The sequence below is a fragment of the Plecotus auritus genome (genome assembly GCF_963455305.1).
Source record: "Plecotus auritus genome assembly, chromosome: 2".
NCBI classification, from domain to species: Eukaryota; Metazoa; Chordata; class Mammalia; order Chiroptera; family Vespertilionidae; genus Plecotus; species Plecotus auritus.
The window spans coordinates 83,136,797-83,159,413 of NC_137771.1; the positions used below are offsets into that span (position 1 = coordinate 83,136,797).

A 22,617-nucleotide genomic window follows, 5' to 3' on the forward strand; every position below is an offset into this window, starting at 1 on the left:
GCTGTTCGAGCTGGGCCACAATTTAGTGGGGGAGATACAACCCACAAAAATGTGTAATGAAACATGAAAATTGTTCCTTGTAGAGAATTGCACAACATGCAGTATTAAGTCTGGGGAACTGTAAACTTACTTAATCTTTCCATTGAGTTAGACTACAGATGAATTTATCAGATGAGAAACACATGAATATTATTTATTTACGCTGAGGTAATAAATGGAAAAGCTGATGAAATACAGTGCATCTCTTATAACCAGTGCCCCCCAGCAAAGCCATTCTCTGTGCTGCTCTTGTTCCTGCACGTTCTTTGTGTTTGGGTCATTAACATTGCGTTTAGGTCAGATGAGAATGTGTTCCATCTGCCAAGCGTTGATAACTAAAGTAAAATGCTGATGGAGATCGTTTAAGATCGTCTCTATGCTGTTGATTGCATGCTTGTGGCTCATAATCAGAATGATGCAAAGTAATTGTTAGACCGACTTGACAAGGCTACATTTTGTGTTGCTGCAACTGTCAGCACTTTGGTCCTGCCTGCTGTTCTGCCTGAAGAATGCCTGTCTAGCACCTGTTGGATAGCCAAGCGCAACTTACCAAATTTCATGGATAACTTTGTTTCTAGCATTCTTGCTTGCTATACAAAAAAATAACCTGAAAAAGTAATATCTGATTATTGAGAAAAAGCAAGTGTTTATTTTTTGTGTTTGATAGAATCCTGCAGATTGTGGCCTTCATATAAATATCACGTGTGACCATGATGCTTCTCTATTTTCTTTTTGGCCATGAAACCCAGATAAACCTGGCTTTGAATTCTTGCTTGATCTTGTTGGGTATATGACCTTGGTTAGGTTATTTGTCTTGAGCCTTGTTTTCGTCACCTGTACAATGGGACTAATGCAACCTATATTTTGTGAGGATTAGAGATAATAGATAAAAACTTGGCACAAAATGACCACTCCGTAAATGGTAGTCATTAATATTAAGGAATTCTGTGCTTACTCAGGATGACACTATACAATGGCAAGACAAAATTTTCCAAAGTCTGTAGTTCAAAACTATATTGTAAGTGTGGAATACATGACCTCAGCACAGTTTTCCTGGCTAGGTCATATTTACCAGAGATGCACAATTGGTGAGGATGTTAGGATCAAAACCCCAGTTTTGATAGCTAGGTCTGCTATGCAGAATGTTTTCCGGGCCATCCCATGTATACCATCAAAGGGTATGAAAGTTCCTCTGAAAGCAAATTGAAGAATGAGCATTGGTTTGCTTTGACTGTGTAACAGAGATGTTATATAGCACATAACACAGTGGAGAAAGCAGTCAACCCAAGAGAGAGTTAGGCAAAGCAAAAACTCTGTCCCTATTAGAAATGCATTGTGAGATCAAGGGACATCTTACTCCTGAATTGTACCATCAAAAAAGATTTATTAAGAGTAGCTCAGTCCATATGCCATGTGAAGTGAAGGCCCTAGTATGAATTGTCCAAGAAATGCTTTCTGTGATTTCATCCAATGCTCAAATTTAAGGTCTATGTTCTTATCTACCAACTAGAGGCCCAGTGCACGAAATTCATGCACGGGGGAGGGGAGTGTTCCTCAGCCCAGCCTGCACCCTCTCTAATTTGGGATTAGAGAGTGGGATCGGGCTTAAACGGGCAGTCGGACATCCCTCTCACAGTCCAGGACTGCTGGCTCCCAACTGCTCGCCTGCCTGCCTTCCTGATTGCCCCTAACCGCTTCTGCCTGCCAGCCTGATCACCCCCTAACCACTTCCCTGCCAGCTTGATTGATGCCTAACTGCTCCCATGCCAGCCTGTTTGCCCCTAACTGCCCTCCCCTGCAGGCCTGGTCACCCTAACTGCCCTCCCCTGCAGGCCTGGTCCCCTCCAACTGCTCTCCCCTGCAGGCCTGGGTCCCTCCCAACTACCTTTCCCTGCAGGCCTGGTTGCCCCTAACTTCCCTCCTCTGCCGGCTTGGTCACCCCTAACTGCCTTCCCCTGCAGGCTTGATCGCCCCCATCTGTCCTCGCTTGCAGACCTGGTCCCTCCCAACTGCCCTCCCTTGCTGGCCATCTTGTGGTGGCCATCTTGTGTCCACATGGGGGCAGGATCTTTGACCACATGGGGGCAGCCATCTTGTGTGTTGGAGTGATGGTCAATCTGCATATTACTTTTATTAGATAGGATAGAGGCCTGGTGCACGGGTGGGGGCCAGCTGGTTTGCCCTGAAGGGTGTCCCGGATCAGGGTGGGGGTTCCCTTGGGGCATGAGGCGGCCTGGGCAAGAGGCCTGTGGTGGTTTGCAGGCTGGCCATGCCCCCTGGCAACCCAAGCGGAGGCCCTGGTATCTGGGGTTTATTTATCTTCTACAATTGAAACTTTATAGCCTGGAGCGGAGCCAAGCCTTCTGCTTGCTCCATGGCAGCAGCCATTTTTGGGGGGATTTATGTATCTTCTATAATTGAAACTTTGTAGCCTTAAGTGGAGGCCTGGGCCGGCCAGGGTGTGCAGAAAGCTTGGCTTCCTCCATCACCAGGGGCAACCCTAGCCTCCTGCTCTTTCCAGCTCCCTGGCTGCCGCCATTTCTGTTTGGGTTTATGTATCTTCTATCATTGAAACTTTGTAGCCTTGCGTGGAGGCCTAGGCCGGCAAGGGCAGGCGGAAAGCTTGGCTTCCTCCATCGCCGGGGAAACCCAAGCCTCCCTCCTGCTCTCTGTGGCCATAGTCATCTTTGTTGGGTTTATTTGCATATTCGCTCCTGATTGGCTGGTGGGCGTGGCTTGTTGGTGTAGCGGAGTGATGGTTAATTTGCATATTACTTTTTTAATATATAGGATGTTGGTTCTATTTCATGTGGTCAAGTAGAAAAGAAGTCTAAGAGCATGAACCTCACCAAAAATTATCACTCCCCTAAAAACTGCATAAACTGGACGGGATTAACTTTTAGGGAACTGTTGTTGGGAGGTAGCATGCAAATAGGTATCTCACCTCTTCATTCATTGTAGATTCTAGTTTCAGAAATCAAACTCTATATGTCTCTACTTTGTTTCTCTATTTTTTTTTTAAAGAATACTTTATTGAGCCCTGGCTGGTTTGGCTCAGTGGATAAAGTATTGGCCTGCAGACTAAAGGGTCCCTGGTTTGATTCCAGTCAAGGGCACATGCCTGGGTTGTGGGCTCGATCCCCCCATAGGGGGTGTGCAGGAGGCAGCCGATCAATGATTCCCTCTCATCATTGATGTTTCTCTCTCTCCCCTCTCCCTTCCTCTCTGAAATCAATAAAAAATGGTGTTTTTTTTTAAAAAAAGAATACTTTATTGATTTTTAGAGACAGAGGGAGGGAGAGGGAGAGAGAGAATCATTGACGTGACAGCATAACATGGAGTGCACTGGATGAATGATGCCCAACCAACGGAGCCACACTGGCCAGGGCTGTTTCTCCACTTTTGACCGCTTCAGGATTTTCCTGCTGGTGTCTGATTTGGCATTTCTCTACTGCCACAGTATGTCCTGTCTTTCTCTCCTGCATCCTGCCCACCCCCCACCTCCTGCCTGCCTGCTTGAAGGAGCAGTGTTGGCAGTACTTACAAAGGGTTAGTTACAGTCATAACTGGAGGAGGAATTAGCTCGCACTCTTTGCTGATTGTGAGGATACATTCACTCCCCCAGCCTCCCGGTCACATTTGTAGATAGAGCACAGTTTTCTCAATTGAGGACAAGATGTGTCATGCAGTTTAAGCAAACTGTATCACATATGTTCACCACACCAACCATTCTCTGAGAAGGAAATTGGATGAGAAATATTGAAATTACAGAAACATTCCAAATCCTAGTATCTTCTAAATATGGTAAATTCTTGTGTGTGTTTTTTTTTAGGTTTTGAAGTTCACGTAATGTGATTATGATTTTGGGTCACTTAGGAATTTATAGTTTTCATTTTAACTTTCTCTGTGTCATGATCAGACTAAAAACAGGGACACTTGTTTCACTTCATTCTTGGGATTTCATACTTGAAATAGACATCTCTATTCATTGTTAGCCTTTATCTTTAAGATTTTGTCCCCTTTCAACATATTGGAAAGTCACTGAATATTGTTATTTGTGATATTATTCCCTGTGCTAGTTAGTATTCTAAGCTACTCCCATTTAAACCAAAACAATCTTTGTTGTTAACTCTTACATTTATACAATCTGCCTTTCACGATCTTGATGAAAATATGGGGGAAAAAGAACCACATACTACCTCATGTATAGTAATTTCTCATAAATGTGGGACACTGGTAGATTCTGTAAATTCAACAAATACACATTTAATGGTTACTTCTTTCAGTGTAATCATCTTGTAAGTCCTTAAAAAGTTATGATGGAGATGGATGTATTAAAATTAAGAGATTTATACTACACCAAATAAAACGTTTTCACATTGTAAAACAATATGAATAATATCATAGTATATTATGAATGAATTGTACATATGTATAAAATTTTACTTAAGTATATGTCTAATATACTGTGTGTGCTTGAGCATAGGAGAGAGCCCGGAACCATATAAGCCAAAATGGTCATAGTAATCATTAGTGAGACTTTTGCTGATTTCTGTTATTTGAGTGTTTCCCCCTTATCTATATGATCTAATGTTCACAGTAAACAGTTTTACTTTGTTCTCGTTTGTCTTAACTAATGTGGGGTGGGTGGGGGAAAAGAGAATACAAGGACTGACATTTTGATACATTATGAGTTATAAAAATCTCTCCTGTGTCTCCCTTCTCTAGTATTTCAGATATGTGCCACCTGGCATTAAAAGCTCTTTCTTTTTAAGTCTCTTCTACATGCCAAGCACTGCACTAGAAACTTGAAACATTATATGAAGTGGGTATTAGTATTACCATTATGCAAATGAGGGAAGGGGGCCGAGAGTTTATGGAACTAGAATCACACAGCTGTTATGTGACTGAGCTGCTGTTATGTGACTGAGCTGCGATTCAGAGTCAGGTCTGACTCTGAAATCAGTCTTGTAGTCTTTATGATTCTTACTTGTAGACATCTCGTCTGCCGTTAGAATGGAAAGGTTACTGTATGTGAGTGGATTATAAACTGTGACTTTAAAAAGAAGGTGCTCAGAAATTTTACCGGCATGTACCATCTTTCACTGCTCATCTTGCTTCCATATTGTGTTTTCAATTAGAGGATAAACTTCTCACGAGTCTGAATCTCATCATCTCAGTAGCCCCACCTCTCCTAGCACAGTCTGACATTATGGCCCGTGACTTCTCTCTGGGATGGTGAGGCACGCCTTTCAGATTCTGAGGAACTGAGTCAAGATTTGCTGCCAGTGAGCGTGCTGAGGAGGAGGAGGAGACTCTCCATGCCGCCCTCTCTCTTCCTTTTAGGGAAAGCGGGGGAAAGCAGTGGCCTTCATATACTAGTAGCTCTCAATCCCAAATGCTTTGGGATCCTGAGAAAACCTGCCAGTCTCAGGAACCAGACTAGCTTTGCCTCACGCCCCCTCCTAAACCTGCAAAGGCATCTTTAAAACAGTCTCTGGAAATGTTTTAAAACTTGGATCTTGAGTTTAGTTCCTTATGTGATATAGATTACACAGTCTGCTGCTGTCACTCCCTTATCTCCCTTTGTCTTTCAGGCTTCCTCTTCCAGCATGCACTTCATCTCAGCTCTTTCCCACACTTTATCTCAGACACCGTGGCTGCCACGGGATTACGCAGTTGGTTTGATATGTAGCCCCCAGTGCCCTCTGCCAAGTCCACATTCCCATCTGAGCCCAATTATGGGTCCCTGTGGGGTCCATGGACTTCAGTGGGGGATGTGTGGAGTTGCGGGTCTGCCATTTGGGAAAGGGCAAAGTGCAGGCATGGGGTACTCTGGTTACTCATTGAGAGGTCGTCAATCAGCTGCATGGTGGGGGTGTAGACATGACATTTAAAAATATCTACCCCAAACCTCATTTCTCAGGCACCACAGTATATGATCCTTCACCATGAGGTCTATATCTCTCATGATCACAGAATTACACACGGTTGCTTTCTGCACATGAATTGTTCAAAGCTCTTTTTAAAAAATTAAACTAGTCAGCCACACCATTATGCATCCACTGTTCTTCAGATTTACTGTGCATCTACTAAGTGCCCAGGGCTAGGATTTCTCACACTCTACACCTGCAAACCTGTGCTGAGTTACAGAATGGACTTAATGTTGTTTAAATCTTTTTCTCTTCCAGTTTTCCAGATAAATTAGTTCGTTTTCTGGGGCAGAGGAACCAATCTGCTGTTTTCTTACGGTGAGTGATCCTATGACTTTTTATATATTTACACCACATCAGACTGTTACGCAGCACTCTAAGAAAAAGTGCCTGCACACATTCTCTAGAAGTTTCCCCCGCTTGGAACCAAAATGTTCTTTCTACTCATCCCATGTCCTCCTCTCTCCAGAGGGAGGTTTCCCTCTTGTATTTTTCTGCCGTTTCTTTTCGCTGTCCACATGGGTTGCCTGTTAGGAGTTGCTACCATTGTTGCTCTAGCCTCGTTCAGCTGCAGAGCGGACAGCAGAGGAAGTTTCCTTGTTTCAGTGACTGATCACAGAGATGGGCCGTGGGCAAGGAGAAACTATCTGTTTTGTTCACGTGATGCCCTGTTTCATGAATGCCCCGAAAGAGAGAGCACTAGATGGGACCTTAGAGCTTATCTGGGTATAGACAGCTACTGAGGCACTTGACTCCCCTCTGTGAGGTCTCCCTATCCCTCCAGTACCCCCCACACACACACACACACACAGAGCTGTCTTTACAATCCCAGTTCCTTCTGTGGACCCAGATTATAGCTTGTTGGACCTGCAGTAATACTGATAAACTAGTGATAACATCCCTCTAAGGCAGTGGCACTCAACCTTTCTAATGCCGCGACCCTTTAATACAGTTCCTCATGTTGTGGTGACCCCCAACCATAAAATTATTTTCGTTGCTACTTCATAACTGTAATTTTGCTTGTGTTTTCCGATGGTCTTAGGCTCTACAGCAGTGGTTCGCAACCTGTGGGTCACGACCCACAGGTTGAGAACCGTTAGCAGGGTCACCTAAGACCATCAGAAAACACAGATATTTACATTACGATTCATTAACAGTAGCAAAATTACAGTTATGAAGTAGCAACGAAAATAATTTTATGGTTGGGGGTCACCACAACATGAGGAACTGTATTAAAGGGTCGCGGCATTAGAAAGGTTGAGTACCACTGCTCTAAGGCAAGTGACAGGAGTGATGCTGTTTAGCTGTTTAACTTTCTAGAAGTCACTCTTGGCTGCTACCAAGAGAAGTGGGCAGACAGGGCAGACCCGAGGCACTTCTGTGATGGACCTCAGCTGAGAAGGCATGTTTTCCTTTGCACCTTTCCCAAACCACTGCATTTGCAATGCCACTTCCCGTGCGGAGACTCGGGCTAAATCTGCTGTAGCCAGGAGCCGCGGTGCAGGTGTGTGCCAGCCAGCTGCAGACCTGCACGCCCCCGCCCGGGGCGTCTGCACCTGCAGAGTAATGCGTAGCAGGTTTTGTATAGCACAATGTAAACTTGGCCTGCAGTCCGAGAGACTTTCAGAGTCACCTTTCTTCATTAAAAAATAATAAATAAAAGCTATAAGGTTTCTAACATGAAAATTCAGTTGTGGGGCATGCCGGAGAGAAGGGTGAAAAAACAGTTCTCCGCTGGAGGCCCACAAGGGGGACTTGCCTGTGGTTCTTTCGCGGATGCCCATGCCGCATCTGGCTCTGGACTGTGGTCACTTAAGTTGGAGAGCTCGTGCACGTATTTCCCAAGCATTTCATCTCACCTAGGGATTGGTTTAAGTGTAGTACAGAGAGCCTGTGCCCATTATTTTATCCCACTTGTCAACTTAATCCTTTTACCTTAATAAATGGGGGCTTCTCTCTGCCCTAACCACAGTCATTGTTAAAGGAACCTGAAGTGACTCCTTATAGAGTACAGAGATAGTCTGCTTCCTATCAATGTCCTGGTGGGAGTGAGGATGGGGATTGCAGATTCACTGAGGGAGCATCTGCCTATGCTCCTAATATTGGCCTTTCCTGTCCCAGATGCTTGATACACATGAATGTGCACTCACTAGAAGTGTGAACGTAAGGGTTCCCGTTTCCTCATCTTATCCAAGAAAAGCCCAAAAGGTTTATCCCTAGAGCACAGCACAGTGGGACGTGGGACATGGAGATCTGCTGCTCTTTGGGGAAGCTAAGGGTCTCTATGGCATCAAGAGGTTGATAAGACTAAAACAGAGGACAATTAAGGACCTTAGGAAACTGGGCAAGTGCGGAGTCCATGCTCCTGGTCCTAGGCTTTCTGTGAGGAATAAACTGGGAGAGGAGGGTCTCAGGTAAGCAGTGGTAAAGGGATAAAATAAGGCTCCCTGAACTGATGCTGACCACTTGTGGCTGCTTTGCTTTCCTGCTGGGGACAAAAATTTTCTGAAGTTAACAGTCAGGAGGCATCAAATTATTACCCAAAATATGACAAGTTCTTTGCTTTTACCAGTTGTGTGTGTGTATGGGGTGTGGGTGGGGGGACTAAATATAAACCGAGGCCATGAGTTTCTTAGTTTAAAGGCAGTTCCGAGGCTGGCCCCCACACCTTGGGTTTGGACCATATGCATCCACATGCCACATGCATGTACACCTTGTAAAACAGGAGTTGCTGGGCTCCCTTTCATGGTATGCAGCAGGGCAGGACCTGGAACAATACCACTGTTGTTCCCAAGCATGGACTGCACTCACCGTCAATGGTATCCCTTTAAGGGAAATCTAGGGAAGTGTTCTTGCCAGCGCTGAGGTTTTGTTTGCTGGAGGCCAAGTAGCAGTGGCATGTATTGGTTCCATAGCAACATGTCTGTGCAACCAGAAGCAATACAATGACTGGGGCAGCCAATGTACCCTGGGCAGGATAAGCACAGCCCGATGCCCCCTTTGATTTCCCCTGATCCTGGCCTGCCTTTCCCTCCTGCAGAGCATGTAGACTTGGTAACTGTTACTTTCTGTCCCTGCTATTAACACTTGCCCCCTTTCCCCAGCTGAATCAGGACTTGATGCAGGAGAAGGCAATGTCTGTAGTAAAATTCTGCAGGCCCCTGAGGGGCCAGCGGAGCGAGCAGAACCTCCCTGCCTTAGCGAACGAAAGTAGGTGGAGAGTCTGCTTTGCATCATCCCTGTGGCAGAGCAGCTCTGTGTGCAGGGCACAGGGGGTTCAGCATTTCCTGTCCAGTGCTGTCACTGCTCCTGGCTGAATGTGGGCAGTAACCTGGAGCAGAGTGAAATCCAGGGAAACAGAGTACCCATTAAACGTGCTACCCAGATGCAGGGCCACTGACCTGAGCACAGGGCAGTGCTGGGCCCCACAGGGCTGCACAGAGAAATGCAGCACACACTGCATACCTTCTGGGACCTTCGGCCTGAGGTGCACTTTCCAATTGCAGTTGCTGCAGTGTGTGTAGTTGGGGTTTAAACATTTGTCTCACATGAAACTATTGTAATCACTCTTGATTTCAATAGATGCTTTCCCCCCCTGAACTTCTGAAGCATTTTTAAAATCTTTGCCATCGTCCTAACCGGTTTGGCTCAGTGGATAGAGCATCGGCCTGCGGACTGAAACGTCCCAGGTTCGATTCGGGTCAAGGGCATGTACCTTGGTTGCGGGCACATCCCCAGTAGGGGGTGTGCAGGAGGCAGCTGATCGATGTTTCTCTCTCATCGATGTTTCTAACTCTCTATCACTCTCCCTTCCTCTCTGTAAAAAATCAATAAAATATATATTAAAAAAAATCTTTGCCATCTATTTGACACTTGTCTTAGATTTCCTTTTTTGATACATAATGCTTTGGGAGCCTGAGCAATCTTTCTAGGTAGAGGGTAAGGCCTTCAAGGTCAGGAACTATCTTATTCTTCATCTTAAAATAAATTCTCTACTGCTCAGAACTGAGCCCTGTAGATCAGGGGTGGGGAACTTTTTTCTGCCAAGGGCCATTTGGATATTTATAACATAATTCGCCGGCCATATAAAATTATCAACTTAAAAAGCAGCCCAGCCTGCTGTTTTTGCTCAAACCTTTAATTAACTCACCTCTAATGCCTTGGCAGGGCTGGACCAAATTATTTCTCAGGCCATATGTGGCCCGCGGGCCAGATGTTCCCCACCCCTGCTGTAGATAGTAACCATGCCATCCATATGTCTTCATGACAACGATATAGTCCCATCTCATCTCACAAGGAGGTTGTGAAGCAAGTATGTAAATACATTGAAAATGCTTTTACAAAAAAAAAAAAGAAAATGCTTTTACATTCTTCAGAGAAAAGATAAGAACATTTTTTTTTTCTAGTGTGGTTTTAAAAAACATGTAGATATGAAATCACAAAGTAAGAATATCTAAAGACTTCACATTTCCTCATCTCCCTCTTTGTGGTTACCAGCCATGAACTGTGTAACCTAGTTTTACACTGGCACTGAAATCATTCTCCCCCCGCCCCCACATTCACTACTCTATTGAATGTGCCTTATTGTACTATTTGGGCCAGACTTTTCAGTCACACACCTTGAAGTGTCTTTGGAGCTATGAAGGAGGAGATTTGAAGGATTTTTTATTAAGGTGACAGGTTTGATAGGTTAGGATAGTGCTTCCTAATTTAGTTTTGATGTGTCTGTTGGGAAAGGGAATGCTTTTATTGTACAAAAACTTTCAAGAGGTCTCCTCCCTTCCCAAGTTCTAAGCCAACTGAAAAGTAAGACAAGTGTAATAAGGAAGATGGAGGCCAAAATGCAGCTTTTTGACTGATAACAGTTAACTTAATTAGAAATTAAATCTTGGGTTGAGAACCAAAAATGGGCTTCCACCGCTCTATTCCCCAGTCTGGGCCTGCGAACAGCCCACCTGCAGGAAAGTTCAAGTCCTCATGTGACTCACTCTCTGTGTGAAGAGGAAGGAGAAGGACACCGAAATCTACCCCCTCCACCACCCCTGTACTCACCATTCTTACTGTACCTAGTGACAGGTTAACTCTGCCCAGCGGAGGTAACATTACCAAAGGGCAGGCATGGACCACACGCTGGCTTTAACCCCCAGCCAGGTAGCTCACGCCACATCCTTGGGAAAACAGGATGGAATAAGAGGCTAGGGAAAGTTAGGGAAAGTCCTCTGCATGGAAAACTGGGAGTAGCTCTGCTCACACTTTCACTCTCTACACTCTAGTCGGGCGTACTACCCCCCAGTCTCACTCTAGCCATCTTACCCACTGTGTTTTCTTCATTGCCCTTTGCTTTATATATTTGTTTACTGGCTTATTGTTAGTCTCCTCTATTAAAATGTTAACAGTAAAAGCAAAAACCTTGTCAGTAATATTTATTGCCGTATCCTGGACTTAAAACTATGCCAAGCACATAGGAGGCATTTGATAAACATTAGTTGAATGAATAAACGAATAGTATTGTTTTATGCCTCTTTTCACACTCCTTGATTGCCTGGTCATCCTGGTACCGTCTTGCCTGGCAAGTGCCTATGCATATCATAAGACTCAGGTCAGCCATCAGGTTCTCTATGAAGCCTTTCTTGGCTTCCCTTCTTCCAAAGGGAAGGATCACCTTCTTGGCTGTAACTCACCAGTTGCCAGTTGTTGTGCACGTGTGTATGTGTGTGTGTGTGTGTGCGCGTGCATGTATGCATCTCTGTGTGTGCATGCATCTGTGCATATGTATGTGCATGCATCTGTGTGTTCATGCATGTTTGCATCTGCCATGTTTGTTACTTTGTGTATTCTCTCTGTCTGGGGCAGTTGCTCTGTAACACTTCATTTCTTTGTTCATATATAATCCTTACAGGATTTTAAACTCTTTGGGAACTGGGCAGCCTTTTATTCATCCTTTTTTCTCTTAATATCTGCCATGTAGTAGGCTCAGTTAGTATTAGCATTCTGAGTACTTACAACATGCCAGGTACTCTGTATCTTAGAACAATTGACCCCTGAACAATGCACGGATAGGGGTGCCAACTCCCCCATGCAGTCAAAAATTTGCACATAATTTTTTTAAAAAAAATATGTTTTTATTTATTTGAGAGAGAAAAAAATCTGCCTCCTGCATGTGACCCCACACCCCCCCCCTCACCCCGGCCTCAGGGATCAAGGCTGCAACCCAGGCATGTGCCCTGACCAGGAATTGAACCAGCAACCTTTTGGTGCATGGGACGCCACTCAACCAACCGAGCCACTTTGACCATAGCTACATCTAACTTTTGACTCCTCAGAAATTTAACTACTGATAGTCTGTTGTTGATTGGAAGCCTTTCCAATAACATTAACAGTTCATTAACACATAGTTGGTGTGTTATATGTATTATATATGATATTCTTATAATAAAGTAATCTAGAGAAAAGAAAATGTTAAGAAAATCTTAAGGAAGAGAAAATACAGTTACAGTATTTATTGAAAATTTTCATGTGTAAGTGGACCTGTGCAGTTTAAACCTGTTTTGTTCAAGGGCAACTGTACTTAAGATAACTATAAGTATCTTACATATATTAACTTGCATAATTCTCACAGCAGCCTTACAAGATAACTTTTTACTCTCCTTTTACAGGTAAGAAAACAGCTTGTTTGAATTCATAACTGTTATTCTCGGCTAACTCTCAGAGAATGAGTGTAATCTGAACAAGGGAATGAATGAGAACCCTTGAAGCTCAGACCTCTATCACTAAATAGGGCCACAGACATTAGGATCCACTTAAATGAGTATGAAATGATCACTAAGGCAACCTATGACTGCCCATGATTGACGTAGAATCCTGAGGCCATGACTGCAGTGTCATCCACAGATGAACCCCGAAAGTCTTACTGTAGCTATTGCACTTAATTCCTAAGTGTCCATGCCAGCAGAGGGGTGTTGGGTAATGAAATAAGTAATAGTCACTATATTTGGGAAATTATTTCCTAATGAGAAAATATCAAATCATCAGTTATGAGTTAAACAGTTGCCATGTGCAAAGTTCACTGCTGATTTGTGAGGAGGGGAGAGGAGTGACAGGCGGTGGGGAGGAGAGGGGAGGTGAGTGAGTTTGAAGAGGCAAGCCCCAAGGGTAGGAGCCAAGGCTTGCTGTATTCAAGAGGCGCTAGCCTAGGTGAAGGGGCAAGGCATGGTTACAGATAAAGTTAAGAAAATTAAGATAAATAAAGGGCAGTAAATACGAGCACTATTACTGCACATGAATAATTGCCAGACAGTGGTATTTGAGAAAATGAAAGTGGTTGCATTAGTCAGGATAGGACTGGCTTATGCTGTAGTGTCAACCCTAAACATTCATTGGGCTTCACAAAACACAAGTTCATTTCTCACTCACTCAGTGTCCGCCGTGGATCTGGTATCTCTCCAGAAGAGCTGACCTCCGTGCATTGCTCCGGATGCAGGCTGGTTTGATTTTTCTATCCCACCATCTAGAGGCCTCCTTCGTGATCACAGGGGAAAAGAGAAAAACTGAAGAATTGCACTAGCAATTAAATGCTTCAAAGATTTGCCCTGGGAGGGCCCCTGTCAGCTGCCCTGTCCTAGACATTGCTACAGCTTTTTATATAGCTCTTGTCATTCCAGCCCTCCCTTTCATTTTTTTGTTTTTCTCCAGCCCAGTACACAGTAGTGCTCAAGGCATATTTGTAAGGTGAAAATATGCGTGAACATGGGAATGAACTGTCACTTATGTCTGCTAGTGTTTATAGCACACGGCAGCCTCAAAGCCTAGACATGGGAAAATTAGGTCCAACTCAAACATGTTATAGTTGGTGGTTGACCTCATGCTAACCTGTCCTGGCCACATCACTGGATTCCCCAGGTCATGTGTTACTAGATGTGAGCCTGCCCTTCTAGCCTTGTTCCTCCTGAACAAGGTAGAGATCACTGTACTCTTTTAAAAGTGAAGAACCTTAATTAAGGAGAGGTAAACCTGTCCAGGATACTGACTTGATTCCAACCCAGGTGCACGTGCTGTCTGGCCCCCGGGGGCCCTGGTGACCAGGCAGCATCCGCATCCATGCAGGGGGAGTTCCAGACAGGAGCAAAACATATGCTGGACAACGGGGGTTGGTAATCAGTGGAGATTTCTCAGCACATTGCTGATGTGACCAGCTGTGTTTCAGTGATATTAGCTTTACAACCATGTTCGTGGCCCATGGGTTGGCAGAGAGAAAAACCAGAGATGAGGCCCCTGGTTCAGGAGTTATTGCAGGCATCAGGCGATAAGACCGAAAACTGCTGTGGGAGCCTCATAAAGGGACAGATGTGGGAGACATTACGAAGAAGGAGTTGATCAAAACAGAGTGACTGTTTGGACATAAGAAAAGAGGGGAGGAGTTAGAGATAAGTGAATTTTTGAGCCCAGTTGGCAGTTGATGGTGTCCTATGGTCTCCATTTTTTTAACTTATTTTGGTAACAGCGTCATTCTGAGCTGAGGCTTCTCAGGTAGGAGAGGGGTAGCCTTAGACCAAGGTGAGCTGCCTGTGAGTAGCAGTATTGTCTTGAGTGCAGCCTTTTCACCTCTCCCTTCCCCCGCCCGCGTTCCCCAAGGTTTAAGATCAGATCTTAAGCCAGCAGCAGAATCATCTAACTGAAATGTCATCTCCGTGCTGGCCCTCTAGTGGAGATAAAACGGTTTAAATGTGGGTAACAGTAACATTAAATGTGTGGTCACAATGTCCAGCCCTGCTGCTCTCCTGCTGGCTTTCGTGGCTGTCACAACTGCCCCGCGGCTTTGGGAAATGAGTGGTAATGTTCTGCTGGCTGGTCACATTTTTGCAAGGTGATAGTCTTTCTGAATTTCTCAAGGCTAGGAGCGAGAATGCCCTTTGGCGGAGACAGGAAGCATGCATTGCATTCCCGTCTTTACTTTCTGTGGCTGGGCTTGTCACTTGTCAGAGGGTCGGTGTCTGGTGGCAGAGGACAGTCGAATGAGAGCAGCTGAAGCAGCTCCACGGCATCGCTGTGAGTGCCTGAGCTGCTGGTCCTCAGGAGTCCCTTCGCCCCAGATCGCTTTTTCCTGAATACAGCCTGGAGCTGGGGAGATGCCACCAGGGGAGAAAAGAACTCCTAATATCCTGCTTTCCTTCTCTGCTTTCCATGCAGGGCTGGGAAGCAGGCAGCTCTGGCCAGAGGTGCAGAAAGTCTGAAAGAGTAGGAGGGCTGTGACGTCACTGTCCCCCTCCCTCAACTGGTCTTGGCACTCCTGACTCTGCCGTGTTGGATAGCCGTTCCTGCTTTCCCTCCTGGCACAGGAGCCGCAAACACTGCTCACTCAGTGCTGCTCCCTCTCGGTGAACTCTCCACTCTCCATGTTGATTCTCACATAGAGCTTCCAACTTATTTTTCACTTCTGCTGCTATGCTTTGCTCAGCATATGTTTTACCTTTTTCTCCTTGCATACCCCTTCTTCAAAGCAATCAAAGAGGGAGCCCCATGGAGTGTGGAAGACGCTTGGCATTCCTGATCATTTCGTACTCATAAAACCACCAGGCTTTCTTAGATTGATTGGTGAGTCAGAGTCCTTTGAAATAGCAAGAGGATTAGAAGCCTCTACCCTTTCTGCGTGGGTGAGCAATATATATTTGAACAGAAAGCCTGAACTATTTTTTAACATATATATTTATTGATTTCAGAGAGGAAGGGAGAGAGAGAGAGAGAGAGAGAGATAGAAACATCAGAATCATTGATCGGCTGCGTCCTACTGGGGATCGAGCCCAAACCCAGGCATGTGCCTCCAAGGGGAATGGAACGCTGACCACTCAACCACTGAGCCACACTGGCCAGCCAAACTATTTATAGATTGTTAATGTGTTGTGTTGCAGGGAGAAGGTCAGCTTTAATGTTTTGTTCCCCAGTCTTCTGTAGTTTCTCACTAGCACTAGAGACTTTAAACAGTTCGAGTCTCCAGTAATATCTGTATTCTTTTGAAATACTTTGCATAGAAACTAAAGCAGGAGCATGCTTCCAGTAAGCTAACCAAAGCATTTTGGGCTTTTGATCACTTTCCCTTAGAGTGAGCGCTAATCTCTGTCCCGTTGGATTTTGTTTGAAAGGATATTTGCTCTTAATGAAGATAAACACGATGCTGGATATTTAATGTCTTCTCAACTCAGGAACTGAAAAATTCATACGTGAGATTACTCATTCGGTACAGAGGGGATTCTGAATGTCCCTAACGTTTCCCGAGCCATTGGCTGAGCTTTTGAAATGTGCTGGCGCTCAGTGAGCAGATACCAAACAGACACTTTACTCACAAAGCCTCTTTGTCAGTGGTGAGTCCCAAGGGCCTCTCAACCACATCTCGCTGTGTAATATTTGGTCAAAAGAAACCTGAGTGCAAGGAGGACACGTGGCCACAGCCACTAGCAAATTCCTAGAAAGCGATTCTGTTGCTCATTTCCGGTTAGGTGGGGTGGCCGTGGGCAGAGGGTCTGAGCGCCTCTTTGTCAGGTTTTAATGTATATCCACTGTTGCTCTGCCCTGGCTGTGGTTCTCACTGAAGAGCAGGAGGGTGGGCCTGCCTGCTGCTGGTGGATCTGGAAACCTGTGGGCAGAACTCTGAGGTCACAGGGCCAGCCTCGCGCTTCCCTCAGCCCGTTCTATTCCTCTTCACTTTGTGAAACATTGGCAGACACACACACACAGAAGTCAGCATTCCTGTTGTTTCTGTCTTTACAAAGCGTGCTTTTAAGTGTTCAAAACTTGGAAATACTGAGTTGTTTTTTAATTTAGTATTTGAAAGACATGTGTGCTGACTTTGTCCTTGGAGTACAGCTTCCTAATTGAGAGAGAACACTAGCAAAGCAATTACTTTGCTTTTATTTAAAATGGTCTCTTTCTGTAGAGTTGAGAGGTTATTCAAGATGTTCCTGTTTTCGCAGTCAGATATTTCATGGTCCTGTGATCTTCATAAATTCTATAGCTCCAAAACCTTACAGCACGTGGGGTCTTCTGCAGGAGTCATTTACAGATGGTCAAACAACTGGTGCTTTGCGAGGAGGGAGACTGTGCATGAAACCTGGGGTAAAACCTCTATCAACCCTGGTGGCAGAACTTCTGAAGAGCTGGCTTGGAGGGTAACGCCACCCCCCTGGCTGGGAGGCTGAGTGCAGTGTGGGGAGGGAGGGCTCCTGTGTTCTGCTGCCAGCCGGCACCTGGCTGCCTCAGGGCGGCCTGGTAATTAAACCTCTGAGTCTGCGAAAGATTACAGGGACCTGGTGAGGAGAAATGTGGGGCAGTGAGGCCAGAGCCTCGCCCTTCTAAGCTTAGGTGCAGAAGGAAGCCCGACCACTGAGGAGGCTCACTGGGTGTGGGGCAACCACCAAGGCAGTGAGGTGGCCCGAGATTGACCATTCTCATTCCCCCCTGATTCTCCTCAGAGTGAATGCTGTTTTTCTCCAATCCTCCTAGATCTCACATCCCTTTCTTACACTTTTTTGCACTTCTGAGAATATTTCTAAGCCGTCTGCACGAGGAGGTGGAAGTTTCAGGCTTTCTTCCTTCCTGGGATGGTCCTGAGGGAGAAGAGGAAAGTGTAAGGTGCAGACATCTGAATAATGCAGATCGAGCAACCTGAAGGCACTGTGATCTGTCACCCCTAGTCCTGCAACACACCAGGACCGGAGCTTATTCTCTGAAATGACTGTTGTGTTACAAGGCTAAGGTGGTGAACTTATTGGCTCCTTGTCCACTTATTAAGAGGGGTGGAGGATTGAAGCGGTTTCCCTGTTAATTCACATGCCAGGTACCTTTTGTTTGAACTTTGGAAGTCAGGCTAATTATTCACCTGGTAATGCCCTCTAGCGGCCAGGCCAGCAAGGTGTCCTTTAAGAAGGCCTTGGGATTCCCACTACTTATCATCCCTGACAAGTGGAACTCCTACATCACCATTTCAAGTCTATTTCCTTACTATGACTTGTCTGTCACATAGAAAAAAATCAAAGGCTTTGCTATGGAACACAGAAAGCAGCGCTACTGCTATATATCCAATTAGGTAACTCTTACATCTGTAACACATCTGTATTGTGAGTCTACTGGATACAAAAAAAGAGTGTTTGAAACTTTGATGTAAGTATTTTCACAGCCAATTAACTCATTAAAGGAGGAGAATTATACCATTGGCAATGTCCTCTGTGGGCTTCCCAGTCATAAATAGACAGGTTTCATAAAACTACCAAATCTTCTCAGCCACTGTTAGGTGGCCAAGGCAAAATTCATTTTCCTCACTCAGAAGGTTGATATATAGTTAATCTGCTGCTGCCTGTATAGTTTTAAAATAGCTTTATAGAGTGAAGCATTATTCACTCACAATTATCTTTGAAGGATGTATGTAAATGATGTTTTGTTTTTGATACTTTGTTTTCCTAGTCAGTTCAGGCAGTCAAATATTAAATGAGCTTGATCAGTACATAGGCATCACCTGGGGCTCTTGTTAAAATGAAGCCTCACTCTGTCCGTCTGAGGTGAGACCCAACCTTCTGCATTTCTGAGAAGCTCCCACGAGGTCAGCACTTTGATGAACAAAATAATAGTTGAGTAATAAGGCAATAGGTGCTGCAGACAGCCTGTGTCCTGAAGAACCTTGTGATCTGAAAAGGGACTGGAAAAACAATACAAGTCATTATGGCAGAAGAGAGAATGTGATAAAATGTATAATCAAAGTAAAAACATGCTTCAGGCTGTTAAATAAACGTGATTGCTTCTGATTGGAAAGATCTGGAAAATTTTCATGGAGAAAGTTATTTTGAAATTGGACTTAAGGTTTGGGTTAGTTACAACAGGGATGGGTAGCTGTGGCAAAGGCAAATGAGCCAAAAAGCACAGGTTCTGGAAAACCAAGAGTGTGTGCCGGGAACAAGAAGTGGCCTATTTGCCTGTGATGGGCACAGTTTGAGATACAGTTGGAAAGCGAAGTTGAAGTCATATTGTGGACTGTCGGAAAGTCTAAGGTGAAAACTCTGGACTTAATTCAGGAAGCAAAGAGGAACCAGCAACAAGGGATTTTGAAACAATGAGGTAAATCGATCTATCATGCATGTATAGGGTAGACGAGTGGGGAGTAATGTCATTCTCCAGACAAGAAGTGATCGGACAGATAACATGATTGAGATTAGCACAGGGAGAACAGAGACTAGATAGACAGGCTGTGCAGGGAGAAGGATCGGAGGCTTCCAGGAGCACAGCAGGGCTCCAGTCCTGGATGGTTCAAAGCGTGACCGTACAGTAACCAAAAGTAGGGAAGTCATGAGCTATTGAACATGCTTGAACTGGAAAATGACCCAGATAAATCACTCCCAAGAGGTCTTTCATGTCTGTCCTACCTAAATAGCACCCATCTTCTTACTCTGCTTTAGGATTTTCATGACACTTTTTACTCTCTGTCTAACATTAATATTTTTAACTTACTTGTGCCCTGTATAGGGATCCTTGACCCCAGGGAGCTAACAGTCTACTGGAAGAAACCTACAATAAATACCTAAACAAATAAATATAATTAGGAATGGAGGAAAGAAGTGACACATGAGAAAGAATAACAGGTGAGAGGCATGGGTTTATTTCAGATTGGGTGGGTGAGGAAAAGCTCTCTTAGGAGATGACATTAAAATGAGCATGAGAAGGGGCATAGAGCACAGGCAAAGAGAAGGGCATATGTAAAGGTCTTGAGCTGAGAAATGCAGGGCACATTAGAAGAACTTGAACTTGAACCAAGTTAGAAGAGATGAAGTTAGAGTTGGCAAGCCACAGAGAGTGAAGAGCCTTGCATTTGGCAAGGAGATTCAGTTTTATTCTAGTGCCTATGAAGTCATGTCAGCACCTAAACATGCAGGCTGGGTGGGAGGATGACAAGAAAAACAGGGAATTGGGAGAGAAACCTGTAGTTGACCAAGTAGGAAGTGATAGTGGTTTGGACTTGAAAGGTGACAGTAACGTCAGAGAGAAGTAGATGGGTTCAAGATACAGTACATTCTCAATGTCAGCTATGCAGAACTTGTAGATTTTTTATGTATATGAAGAATAGGGAGGTGATTACCAGGATAATTCTCGGGTTTCTGGCTTGAGCAACTGAGGAAATGAACGTGTCATTCACAGAGATGGGGAGGACAGACCTCGAATAGAGTTTTGAAAATGTGGAGTTTTTAAGGTGTACATGAGACATTCGTTTTTTTTTTTGAATTGTGGTAAAATACTCATGATATAAAATTTGTCATCTTAAGATATTTACTTCTGTATTGCTAGGCACATTTGTGCTGTGCATGAATCTCCAGAGCTCTTTTCATCTTGCAAAACTGAAACTCCACACTCATTAAACAACTCGACATTCTCTTTCCCCCAGCTTCTGGCAACCACCATTCTACTTTCTGTCTCTATGAATTTGACTAATCTAGGTACCTATTATAAGTGGAATTTAGATACCTCATATAAACACTTGTACTTTTGTACTGACTTATTTCACTTAGCATAATATTCTCAAGGTTCATTCATAATGTAGCATGTGTCAGAATTTTCTTTCTTTTTAAGGCTGGATAATATTCCATTGTATGTATAGACCACAGCTTTTTATCCATTTATCTGTTAAGGGACACTTGGCTTGCTTCTGCTTTTGGCTGTTGTGAATAATGCTGTGAACACAGGTATATAAATATGTCTTCAAGATCTTGCTTTCAGTTCTTTTGGGTATATACCCAGAAGTGGAATTGCTGGAGTATATAATAATCCTGTATTTAGTTTTTTGAGGAACCACCCTACTGTTTTCTGTTGTGGCTGTACCATTTTACATTCCCAACAATAAGGGTTCAAATTTCTCCACACCCTTGCCAACATTTATTAATTTCTGTGTTTTTTATAGTATCCATCCTAAGGAGTGGGAGGGGGTGAAACCTATTTTATAGTGGATATTTCAGGTTGACTGTTGAGTCTTCAGGTCCACAGATCAAGAAGAGGTGTGGGCATGAAATATATAAGTTCAACAAATTTAAGCCAACTTCCATGCTTTCAATTTTTTGTTGTTGTTGTTGTTAGCCAGCTTGACTACAAACATTTAAGGGCTTGGAGATTTAGATAAAACAATGAAATTTGTGCTGAAGCTATTTATTTAGTCTCAAAAACATTTGAAATTCTATATAGATTAATGTAGAAACATCCATAATTTTTTCTATTTTCATATTATGTGAAATAATTTATTTACAATCTTTGTCTATAATACCAGTGTCTTCATCATCTTTTGAATCACTTTGTCAGTCATCTAATAGTTTTCCAAAGTACATCATCTTGACTTACCTCTAATTTATTTGAGATGCAATATTTTTGAACCCTTGTGTAACAAGGCCACAAGTACCCATTCCTATATCTGTTGATTAAATTTTAATACCTTGGTGGTCAACACAAATCACATAGCCAAGGCCACAGTTAAGGTGAGAATGACATATTTGGGACCATTACTGTAACAATATGGATACTAAACAATACTAAGGGATTTTTTTTTCTTCATTCTTCTAGTAAGTATGTGTTTATGAACTGTACAACTTAACCACTTACTGTGTTGCTTTTGAAACCAATCTTTAAATTTTGTTTTTAATTTATAATGACATCTAGTGTTTGCAACTATAAAGTCATACTTTCAAGAAAAATTACTGAAATTTATTTTCTTCCTTAAAAAGAAAAAACAATTCTGCTAGGTGACTTTTTAAAGCATGTTAAACTATCATTGTTTGAGGTATTTTCAAGAGAACATGTTTTCCCAAAGGACTTAGTTGTATAAAATATTTTAAAATGCAACACATAATACAAGCTTTATAAGGGCTCAAAAATTAAGGGAAACCAGTCTTTTCTGAGGAGTGCATTTGGGAAAAACCTTACCTTGTATCAGGCATAATGATAAATTTTAAACTTGGGTTTTGAGACTTAAGTGTAAGGAAGTGTTTCCAGATAGTAAAAGTCCTTAAACACTAAAATACTGATTGAGCCCATTTTTCAGAAATGTTTAAGAAAAACACTAGTCTTGCATGTGAAGTTCAGTCTTTCCTAGGGATTTCAGAAACCTTTTGGGGTTCCTTCTGGCCTTGCAAAGCTGATTGGGTGATGCCTCTGACCCATCTGTCTATCCGTTCCATTCCATTCCATCAAGGCCACTAATGAAATGTATTAATTTCAAGCACCTTCTATAGTTGAGGATGTCTGTGTAAATATAATACAAAGATCGTTACCAGTTTGGCAACAAAAGGAAGAATAGCAAATGATATTAAACCAAAAAGATTTTCATTATCTTAAAAATTGGACAATTCCATATTGAAAGTTCCTAACCAAAATCCTCAGAGATTTGATTCAGTAATGAAGTCCTTTCTATTCTAAGACTCAAAGCATGATGTCTGTTGCTGCAGAGATCATTTGGATAAGGAAGACAGGCTTCTAAGAAGCAGCCTTAGCACTAGCTGGTTTGGCTCAGAGGACAGGGTATTGGCCTATGGACTGAAGTGTCCCGGGTTTGATTCTGGTCAAGGGCATGTACCTTGGTTGTAGGCTCGATCCCCAGCCCCCGTTGGGGCCCTTACAGAAGACAATCTAT

The 22,617-nt window shown here is 43.6% G+C and overlaps 1 protein-coding gene across 2 annotated transcripts in view; it reads left to right on the forward strand.

Annotated features, from left to right (window-relative positions):
- Positions 1-22,617, forward strand: part of ATXN1 (ataxin 1) — a 422,593-nt gene that overhangs the window by 216,534 nt on the left and 183,442 nt on the right. For both annotated transcript variants that reach the window (XM_080658075.1, XM_080658076.1), the window contains one exon: positions 6,231-6,290. The gene's annotated coding sequence lies outside the window, so the exon portion shown is untranslated. The remainder of the gene's footprint in view (positions 1-6,230; positions 6,291-22,617) is intronic.